Below are 10,984 nucleotides of genomic sequence, written 5' to 3'. Positions count from 1 at the left end.
AGAGTACCTGAATCTGTAAACAGATGTGGGTATCTTTCTTGCATATCAGCCTCCCTCTCCCAAGTGGCTTCTTCAACCGGCCGATTCTTCCATTGAACTTTGATGGATGCAATCTCCCTCGACCTCAACTTGCGGACTTCTCTATCTAAAATAGCGACAGGTTCCTCCTCATAAGACAAATTCTCATCAAGCAGGACTGAATCCCAACGAATGATGTAGTTTCCATCCCCATGGTATCTTTTCAACATAGACACATGAAATACCGGATGCACTCCTGACAGCCCTGGAGGCAAGGCTAATTCATAAGCCACCTCCCCTACTCGCTTAAGTACTTCAAATGGTCCAATATACCTTGGGCTAAGCTTACCTCGCTTACCAAACTGCATCACCCCTTTCATGGGCGAAACCTTCAGCAAGACTTGCTCACCCTCCATAAACTCCAAATCTCTAACCTTTCGATCTGCATATTCTTTTTGCCTACTTTGAGCCGCTAGAAGCTTTTCTTGAATGCATTTCACTTTATCTAACGATTCCCTCAGCAGGTCAGTACCCCAAGGTCTAACCTCAAATGCATCAAACCAACCAATGGGAGACCTACATCTCCTCCCATACAGTGCCTCAAATGGGGCCATACCAATACTTGAGTGATAGCTATTATTGTAGGAGAACTCTGCCAAAGGTAAGAAGCTATCCCAATGGCCACCAAATTCTATCACAAATGCACGAAGCATATCCTCCAACACTTGAATCGTTCGCTCAGACTGACCATCGGTCTGAGGGTGAAATGCGGTACTTAGATCCAACCTAGTACCCAATTCCGCATGCAATGTTTTCCAAAACATAGAAGTAAACTGCGTACCTCTATCTGATATGATGGAGAGTGGAACTCCATGCAATCGCACAATTTCCGAGATGTAAAGTTTGGCTAACTTCTCTGCATTGTAAGTCACCTTGACCGGAATGAAATGAGCAGACTTAGTTAACCTATCAACAATCACCCAAATAGAGTCATACTTACCCATTGTCTTTGGAAGACCAACCACGAAGTCCATTGCAATTCTTTCCCACTTCCATTCAGGAATGGGCATTCTTTGAAGTGTTCCTCCAGGGCTCTGGTGTTCATACTTTACTTGCTGACAATTCGGACATTTGGCAACAAACTCCACAATGTCACGCTTCATTCTACTCCACCAAAAATGTTGCTTTAGGTCACGATACATCTTGGTTGCACACGGATGTATAGAATACCTTGAACTATGAGCCTCTGTCAGAATAGTGTTAATCAAATCATCAACACGGGGTACAAATACCCTTCCCTTAATCCTCAACACACCTTCCTCATCGATTGTTTCTTCCTTAGCCTCTCCTCGCAACACTTTATCTCGGATCCGGATCAATTTCTCATCATTAAACTGCTTTCCCTTAATCCTGTCAAGGAAGGAAGATCTTGCCTCCACACAAGCCAAAAATCCTCCCTTCTCATTTACTTCTAACCTCATAAGGTCATTAGCCAGAATCTGAACTTCTCTAGCCAATGGGCGTCTAGAAACTTGCAAGTGAGCTAGACTTCCCATGCTTCCTGCCTTTCTACTTAAAGCATCTGCCACAACATTAGCTTTTCCCCGATGATACAGAATAGTGATATCGTAGTCCTTCAGTAGTTCCATCCATCTCCTCTATCTCAAATTCAAATCTTTCTGAGTAAAGACATACTGTAGGCTACGATGATCCGTATAGACTTCACACTTAACCCCATATAGATAGTGCCTCCATTGCTTTAATGCAAACACTACCGCGGCCAACTCCAAATCATGGGTCGGATAATTACGTTCATGCACCTTTAATTGCCTTGAAGCATAAGCAATTACACTCTTCTCTTGCATTAGCACTGCACCCAAACGAGAATAGGATGCATCACAATAAACAATGAAGTTCTTACCCTCTATTGGCAAGGTAAGGATAGGTGCGGTAGTCAGCAAGGTCTTGAGTTTCTGAAAGCTTTCCTCACATTCATCTGACCATACAAATGGAACATTCTGCTTGGTCAAGTTCGTCAATTGGAAAGCAATGGAAGAGAATCCCTTAACAAATCGGCGGTAGTAGCTAGCTAAACCAACAAAGCTCCTTACTTCTGACACATTAGTAGGTCTCTCCCAATTCTTCACTGCTTCAATCTTAGATGGATCCACCATCACTCCATCCTTAGAAACCACGTGTCCCAAGAAGGACACTGAATCTAGCCAAAACTCACACTTGGAGAACTTGGCATAAAGCTTTTTCTCCCTTAATACTTCCAACACAATTCTCAAATGCTCCTCATGTTCTTTCTTGCTCTTTGAGTATATCAGTATATCATCAATAAATACGATCACAAAGAGATCCAAATATGGCTTAAAAATCCCGTTCATCAAGCTCATGAAAGCAGAAGGGGAATTCGTAAGACCAAAAGACATCACTACAAATTCGTAATGCCCATACCTGGTCCGAAAAGCAGTCTTTGGCACATCCGTTGCCCGTATTTTCAATTGATGATAACCGAACCTCAAGTCAATCTTAGAGAAGACACAAGCACCTTGTAACTGATCGAACAAGTCGTCAATGCGAGGAAGAGGATACTTGTTCTTAATAGTTACCTTATTCAGTTGTCTATAGTCTATGCACATCTGAAAACTTCCATCCTTCTTCTTCACAAACAAAACAGGAGCACCCCAAGGAGATGCACTTGGTCTAACAAGGCCTTTGCTTAACAACTCTTGAAGTTGGGCCTTTAACTCTCTTAACTCAGCGGGAGCCATTCTATAAGGGGGTATAGAAATGGGGCGAGTACCCGGTTCAAGATCGATGCGAAAGTCGATATCCGTATCCGGTGGCATACCAGGATAGCTCAAGAAACTTAGCCTCGTAAGTAGTAACCGACATCCTGCCTTGCTCTAGGCATAGGAACTCATCTCTCCTCCTATCCCTCAAAGTCCGGGGATATACTTCTCCATAAATAAGCTAAAGAATGATGCCGAAGTCATAGGTGGTGCCTGAGCTGGTTGACACTCAACATATGACCTCCACCACATTTTAGCATTCCCTTGAAACTGATAGGTCACAAACTCAACACCAAATCGTTCTACTATACCCATCTTGTGTAGTAGCTCATGACAGTAAACCAGAAAATCGAGGCATCCTCAGATTCAGCACCCTTGAAGACTGGAGGTTTCAATTTCAAGAACTTACTGAAAAGTTCATGCTGATAACTTGTCATTATAGGCCATGTAGTCAACCGAGGAAACGTGCCTATTTCCAATGAGGCATCCATGTGGGGAGCCACAGTAGCTGCATGTTGTACCTCCGGAACCTGAGGTGCTGGTGCAGAAAACACTGGAGGTGTCTGGCCCTGATCAGATAACCCGCTAAGATAAGCAAGAACCTGATTGATCATCTCTGGGGTAGGTTGGGGTGGCAATTCCTCATTCTGTACTTGTTCATTCTCCCCTTCCTCACCCTCTCTTACTACTTCCTCAGTCGGTAGAGGAGTCACCGCCCTAGTACCAGATGGGCTAGGCGCTTGTCCTCTTCCTCTAGAGGACGTCCTCCCACGACCTCTTCCACGGCCTCTCGCCACTACTCCTCTTCGAGCTACAGCCCCAGTGGCTGGCTCAGACGTTTCTTGCCTTGCCAGTGCTGGTGTTGGCGCAGTCGTTGCTCTAGTTCTAACCATTTGTGAAATAGAGTGAAGATGGTCAGATACCAATTTGTATCACCTAGATACCAATTGGATCCAAGTAATAGCACGAAAGGAAGAAAGAAAGAATGGAATTTTCCTAAAGTCTTATAGCCTCTCAAAGAAAAGTAAAGGCGTCCCCCTACCGTTCCTTAAGACTCTACTAGACTCATTCTTGTGTGATGAGACCAACAAACCTAATCCTCTGATACCAAGTTTGTCACGACCCAAAACCGAGCCGCGAGTGGCGCCCACACTTATCCTACTATGTGAGCGAACCAACCAATCTAAACCCAAACATACTGAACAAAATACAATGCGGAAGACTTAAACTCATTAATAAACTCAATTATATAACTTCTAATAACTCAACAACTATTATTCCCCAAAATCTGGAAGTCATCACCACACGAACATCTATCCTCAAATTACTAAATCTAAGAGTATCTAGGAAGCTAAAATAAATAAAAAGCTAGTCCATGCCGGAAGTTCAAGGCATCAAGACTTGAAGAAGAAGATCCAGTCCAAGCTAGAAGCATTAGCTCACCCTGAAATCCAGTGTAGTGAAGACTGGCTAGAGTTGCGGTTGAGTTGAAGACGACGGTACGTTTGCTGCACTCCACAAATAACAAAGAAAGAAACATACAAGTAGGGGTCAGTACAAAACACGAGTACTGAGTAGATATCATCGGCAAACTCAAAATAGAAAACAGTATATATCATATAATATCATAAAATCAACTACAATACTCCCATGTAGCAACAACAAGTACTATAATCATTAATAAATACCGCCAAGTTCACACATGAGGACTCAAGCCTCAATACCATACTCATTTGGGAATTAGGTTCATTAGATTGAGTATATTAACATCTCTAAAGATTCATTATATTTATTCCTCTCGTGTCGGTACGTGACACTCCTCTCCATATAATATCCTGGTGTCGGAACGTGCCACTCCGATCCATATACTATCCTGGTGTCGGAACGTGACACTCCGATCCCCTAATTATACGTGTCGGTTCGTGACACCCGATCCCCTAATTCTACGTGTCGGTTCGTGACACCCAATCCCCTAATTCTACGTGTCGGTTCGTGAGACCCGATCCCCTAATTCTGCGTGTCGGTTCGTGACACCTGCTCCACTAATCTCATTCTCTTAATTCATCAATCCTTCTCTTTTACCAAGGCATCATCAATCTCATTACTTTAGTTCATCAAGCCTTCTCTTATACCAAGGCATCATCAATCTCATTACTTTAGTTCATCAAGCCTCCTCTTATAGCAAGGCATCATCATTAACAAAGAGATTAGGTTTTTTAAGATTTATGATTCAATAGCTTCATCATGCTTATTTTATCAAAATTATAGAATCACATTCATGCAAGCATACAATTAAGCATATAGCAGGGTTTACAATACTACCAATACATATCGTTCGCTATTAAGAGTTTACTACGAATAGCGTAAAAACCATAACCTACCTCCACCGAAGATTAGTGATCAAGCAAGCAAATTCCCCAAAGCTTTGTTTCCTCTTCGTTTCTCCTCTTTCTCGTTCGATCCTCTCTCTCTCTTTGTTCTTTCTATTTTTCTTATTCAAACCCTCTTTCTTTTACCCTAATTAGCATATAATTAAGTATAAAAGATGGCAATAATAACCCACTAATTAACTCAAGGTTACCTCTTTTAACCCCCAAGTAATTAGACTTATTAACATTAACCCACTAACTTTATAATTATAAGCAGGAATAGTCCAAAACGCCCCTTAAAATATTTACAGAAATCCGACCCAGCCTGGGATTACGCAGCCTGTGACGGCCCGTCGTGCCTGCGACGGTCCGTCCTGCTGCTCCGTCATAGAGTTCAGAGACTCAATTCCACTAAAGGGTCTGTGACGGCCCGTCGTGCCCACGACGGTCCGTCCTTCCATGTCGTCACGAAGTTCGGAGAGTCGATTTCAGTACCCAAATTTCAGAATTCTAAGTGTTTTGGAACGAGACCCCCTCGACGGTCCGTCGTGCCCATGACGGTCCGTCGTGGGGTCCGTCGTCTTAGCCAGTTTTTCCAGAAATAAAATCTGCTGCTCAAAACGACTAAACAGGTCGTTACAAAAAGAAGATGAAAAATTATCACGACTAAAGAATTGAAAAACGAGAATTCGTGGTTGCTGATTTGGTTCTTCTATTAAACTCTAGACTACGCTTGTTTTTGGGAAAACTCAAGTCCAAGGGGATCGGGTCATTCCTCATCACTAAGGTGTTCTCCCATGGAGCGGTTGAGTTGGAGAATAAGAAGGGCACAAAGTTCACAGTCAATGGGCAAAAGATTAAGATCTACCCGAAGCATGCAGAGAGTGTCCATGAAGTTCTTGAGGCCTATCACCTTGATGAAATCTGAGTAATCAAGGAGCATGTGTTGTAGAGAAACGTTAAATCAAGATCTTCTTGGGAGGCAACCCATGGTGTATCCTCTAACCAAGAATAGGTTTTATTTTCTTTGTAGGAATTGTTTTAGCTTCTTGTTTCATTTTGTTTTTAATCTTATTTCATTCTTGCTTGTGCACTAGTTTTGTCTATAGATTAGTATAGGATCCGTGTCTCAAAAGTTTCTAGAAAAACACAAAAAGAATGGATTAGTAGGTGTTACATGTGTAGGGACCAAAACAAAAATCTACAGAAAATGGTCTGGTGCATAAGTCTACGGACCGCATCGACGGGTCGTAATTCCATCGATTGACCGTCGATAGTGTCCGTAGATCCCAGGTATGTGTGTTAAATTTTCTAACTCAAGAAGAAATCGATGGTCCCAGTTGACGGACCGTCAATTGACCTACGGTCACTCGATGGGGTTTCATAGGTCCAAACTGCCAGCGACCCGACCAGACCCGCCCGGTAATATTAAAGGATATAACAGTTCATATTCATTCTCACCTTCAAATTATTTTAAAATTCCATTTTAAACCAATTTTCTTCCTTTATTTGTTTCCTAAATAACTAACTATCATACCCCCATATTCCATTTCACTCCAAAATCAGAATCCGTCAGAATCCCCAAGCTCTCCGTTCCACAATTCTCATTTCTCTCCATTGTTATTCAGTCGGTGATCGAGTTCGGGTGCGTAAGATAATTCTTGAAAGTTCATCTCACAACCACATTCTTCTGAACTAAAGGTAATTTGATTTCTTTTAAACTTTGAATTCTCATTCATAGTTGTTTACATAAATCTTGATGTGGGTCTTTACTGTGGAACTAAATTAACTGAAATCGCATGCTAAAACTTGTGTAGTACATCCCTCGGAATGATAGAGTGTGAGTGTGTCGCCTTGTAATCTGTATATCATATGTGTATATTTGTAGTTTTTGCAATTATGACTGAGGGTTTCGTACTGTAGCTGAAGTTGTATGCAAATTATTTGAAAACAAAACTCTAGGAATGACAAAATTGTCTTTTGGGTATTAAAATTGCATGTGTGAACTTGAGTATGTCAAAAGTTGTCCAAATTGGACCTTGAAAAAAGGCCTGAAGTCTGTCTTAGGCCAAAAGTATGAAACCCCATCGATGCACCGTTGATGGGGTCCATCAATTGAACCAAACTTAAAATATCAAAGTTTGAAACGCGAGACGTGGACTACGGACCGTTTTGCACGACCATCATTTCTATCAGAGAATTTATTTTCACTAACTTCTAAAATAATTCAAAGTGTTAGACAACAGAAATGGACTATGGTCTATAGATTGATCGACGGGTCGTTCTACACTTTCGTCATTTCGATATGAGAAGTATGATTTTTTTTCTAAATTAAATAATTGTATGTGTCAAAGGACGGCCCCTATCGACGGACCATCGATTGATCGATAGAACGTCGATAGTGCCTGTTGACCTGAATTCAAAGAACTGAATTGTGTTGTTATATCTTATGTCTTCTTCGCCATGTGTGCTTCGAGTATGTAGTTATGGTGAGTTGTGACTGAAAACTACTCTACATGTACTAATGGCTTTCAAGAAGGACATCGTCTATGCAAAGAGGGTCAAATCCAAGTCTATTGCCCCATCTCGTTGGATAATCATAAACTCTGACACTGATCAAGACCCTGCTTACGTACCTTCGGGGACCACGAATCCCACCATAGTTGCACGAGTCACAAAGGGAACCCACTGCCTCCCTGTCTGATGAGAAGCACACACTGACCGGTTCACCAACCAGGTTTTGTTCTAGTTCTGAAAGGGACTACGCATCAGGGTACGATTCTGCTTCACCTCAAAGTCGACCAAATATTTTTGGTCGAAGGCAGCCACTGACTCCGGTTATTCTTCTCAGGGAGTCACCAGGTCGGAGGGCCACGATTACCAAGTCTCGACTGATGCAGCTACTTGCTAGGCTTCTGCACCTGCACCATGAGCAGATGAACCCGTACATGTTGCTGAGGAACCTTACTGTAGGTGCTTTGATGGCTAATATCTGGTGAACAGGGATGCCAAAATGCTGAATGAGAAGGATTTAATGACCCGTCTAGTTACGGTGGAGTGCTGAGTCCTCACGGGTAGTTTGGACTCAGTCATCAAGGTGCATAGATTATTCAACCGACACAGGTTTGACTTGATGGCGCGGGATTGGGGATCCTATAGTGTAGAGATAGTCAGGGAGTTCTATGCTTCCTATGTTACTACTCTCCGAGGGTCCCTTGACAGGAGGGCAAGGCATGCCAAACATGATCCTCTCACATATACACAGTCCGGGGTTTCCGAGTGGATATATCAGAGTCTACCATCCGCCAATTCTTATAAAGAACGACCACTAGCTCATAGGTGGCAAGTAGTACAGAGTGGTGAGTTCGATAGGAGTATTGAACATCGAGAGGAAACAAAGAAGTGGTTGGCTCAGTACCTGGCCACAGACGGTGAGATGGCAGATTGGGTTATGGACCCTAAAGGGTTGATCAAGAAAGCCACCTTGATTTTTGCTACCAAGTTCTTCGAGATGCTAGTACAACATAGGTTGTAGCCTATTCAAGAGGTTAATATGGTTGCGTGGGACAGGGCAGTGTTGGTAGCAGCCCTAGTAGCGACACTAGGATGGATTTTGTGCGGCTGCTTATTTCGATGATCCATGAGAGGGATTTCAAGACCTCCACTACCTATCCCTTTGCGTGTTTAATCTTCCTGCTTTGTAGGGAGGCCAGGTACCCATTTTGCATTCTGACACACTACGTCACCCGGCGGGGATAGTCGATATCGGTCTCATCAGAGATGAATCCAATGTAATGGTTCCACGGAGAGGACCCAGGATTGAGGTGCCCCTATTGAGCAAGAATTTTGTTGAGACAGTGGATTTAATCCAATGGTCTGATCCTACTGGATCTGAGTCTGCTCTCACCACCCCGGCAAAGTCCAGTCATGCTACTAGAAGGCCCCCCAGCTTGTCCCAATCCAAACCGCCATCTGCAGCACTAGTTCTTTTAGTGCGGCTACAGAAGTTAGAGGCATAGATGGCCACCCTCCTCCACAACATGCAGCCTTGGATGCAGAATTACATTGTTGAGTCCAAGGATCGAGTTTAGAAGAGGGTGACTCAACAGACAAAGAGAAAATTTAGTTGGTCCACCAATGCCTAGTCTGCGTCTAGCTTAATGTACTTGTACGACCAGCCCCCATGATAGACCTCACTACTCTTCAGGATACGGTTGCTAGTTTGCGTGTTGATGTAGATGTCATTATGGAGATGATGGGGATTGAACCGGAGAGTGCGCCCATCGAGCTAGCAGAGGAAACAACGCTCAACGCCTTGTTTCAGACCTTTATTGAGCCATGTGGTCATACTAAGAGGCACTGTTCTAGCCGCACTACTGAGGCAGGTGATAATGCCCATGCGAGGAAGAGAGAGGACGGACCTCGAGGCTGCTAGGAGAGCCTCCGGTCGGTGAGGAGGCCCACCAAATTAGGTCACGAGGGATAGCTGCTGGGGCGTCTAGTTCAATACTGGTGACCGCTGAGAGGAGCACCACTGATGGTGCAGAGATTGATGTGGGCACAACTAAGGGTGACACAAGTATTGATGTTGCTGGTTCCGGGAAATTAAGCCCTCCCACTTGTTGAGAGATCGTAGGCTCTATGCGCCTCACGTTTGCTTTACCTACCACCATGTACTTATGATATTTTATGCATTGGGTACAATGGCATGCTCTTATTGTCGGGGGTGGGGTAAAAGAAAAGTGAGTGTTAGGGTAAGCGTGAGTAGCCTAACTCAAAGTCCTCGCTTGGGGTTTTCTTGCCTGTGTTCTTTTACCCAAATAGACTGATTAATTTTTTGTTGAATCGGCATGACGTTATTTGTGCAAAGTATAAAAGCATCAAAATAATGAAGTATGACGGCTGAAAACAAATGATATCCCTTCCTAGATAGTGCTTGTATGAATAGGTGAAAATGAGTTTAATGTGTTGGATCTAAGCATGAAATAGATAGGAACCCACTGCATAACCCTCAACTAACACCTAAACTGGGACAATCTGATAGTGTAATGAGGTGTCGAGTGAGTGTGGGGATTTTGGAGTGTTCAACAGTTGGTACGTAGCTAGAACTTGCCCGATTAGTCCTGCAAAGGGAATCTATATTAGAAGACTAGGAAAGGATCATAGGCCCTTGTTCGAATTAGCAAACATCTAGTCTAAAATGAAGTTAACCAAACGAAAGTTTTATCCCCTAGGATCCAAATCTGTTGAGCATGTAATAGACCTATTCTTTTTATCACCAAATCACCTTCCTAGGGTTTACTTTTTTGGCACGGTCTCTCCTTGGACATGCGCACCTTGACTTAGGCCAAAATCCTAAGATCCATGAGTTGAGGGTGTCTATAATTAGTGAAGGCCCGGAAATGGGTATGAAAAGAGTTGAATTTTCAAAAAGAACAGAGAAAGTAAGCTAAAGATGTGACTCGGTGAAATTATCAATTGAATGAAAAGGAAAAGAAAAGAGTTTGAAAAGAAAAAGTTGAAAAAGAAGAAAAGTAGGGCGTAAAAGATGACGAAAGAGGTAGGAACTTTAGCTCTAATGTCAATGAGGGGAAAAAGTCGCTAAAATGCACCCATATGTACCATACCTGAGTCTGAGCCTACATTACAAGCCAAGAAAGTCCTACCATGATCCTAGAGTCTAATGTGGTGAACCTAAGCAGTAAAAATAAGGGCAAGCCTACGGCGACGAGTACTAACTATGTTTTAACTTGTTCTTGAGGTTGAGTGTTGAAAAAATATCCTTGTACCAAACTTAAA

Source organism: Solanum pennellii, chromosome 11 (assembly GCF_001406875.1).
Source record: "Solanum pennellii chromosome 11, SPENNV200".
Lineage (NCBI taxonomy): Eukaryota > Viridiplantae > Streptophyta > Magnoliopsida > Solanales > Solanaceae > Solanum > Solanum pennellii.
This window is presented reverse-complemented; position numbering follows the sequence as displayed.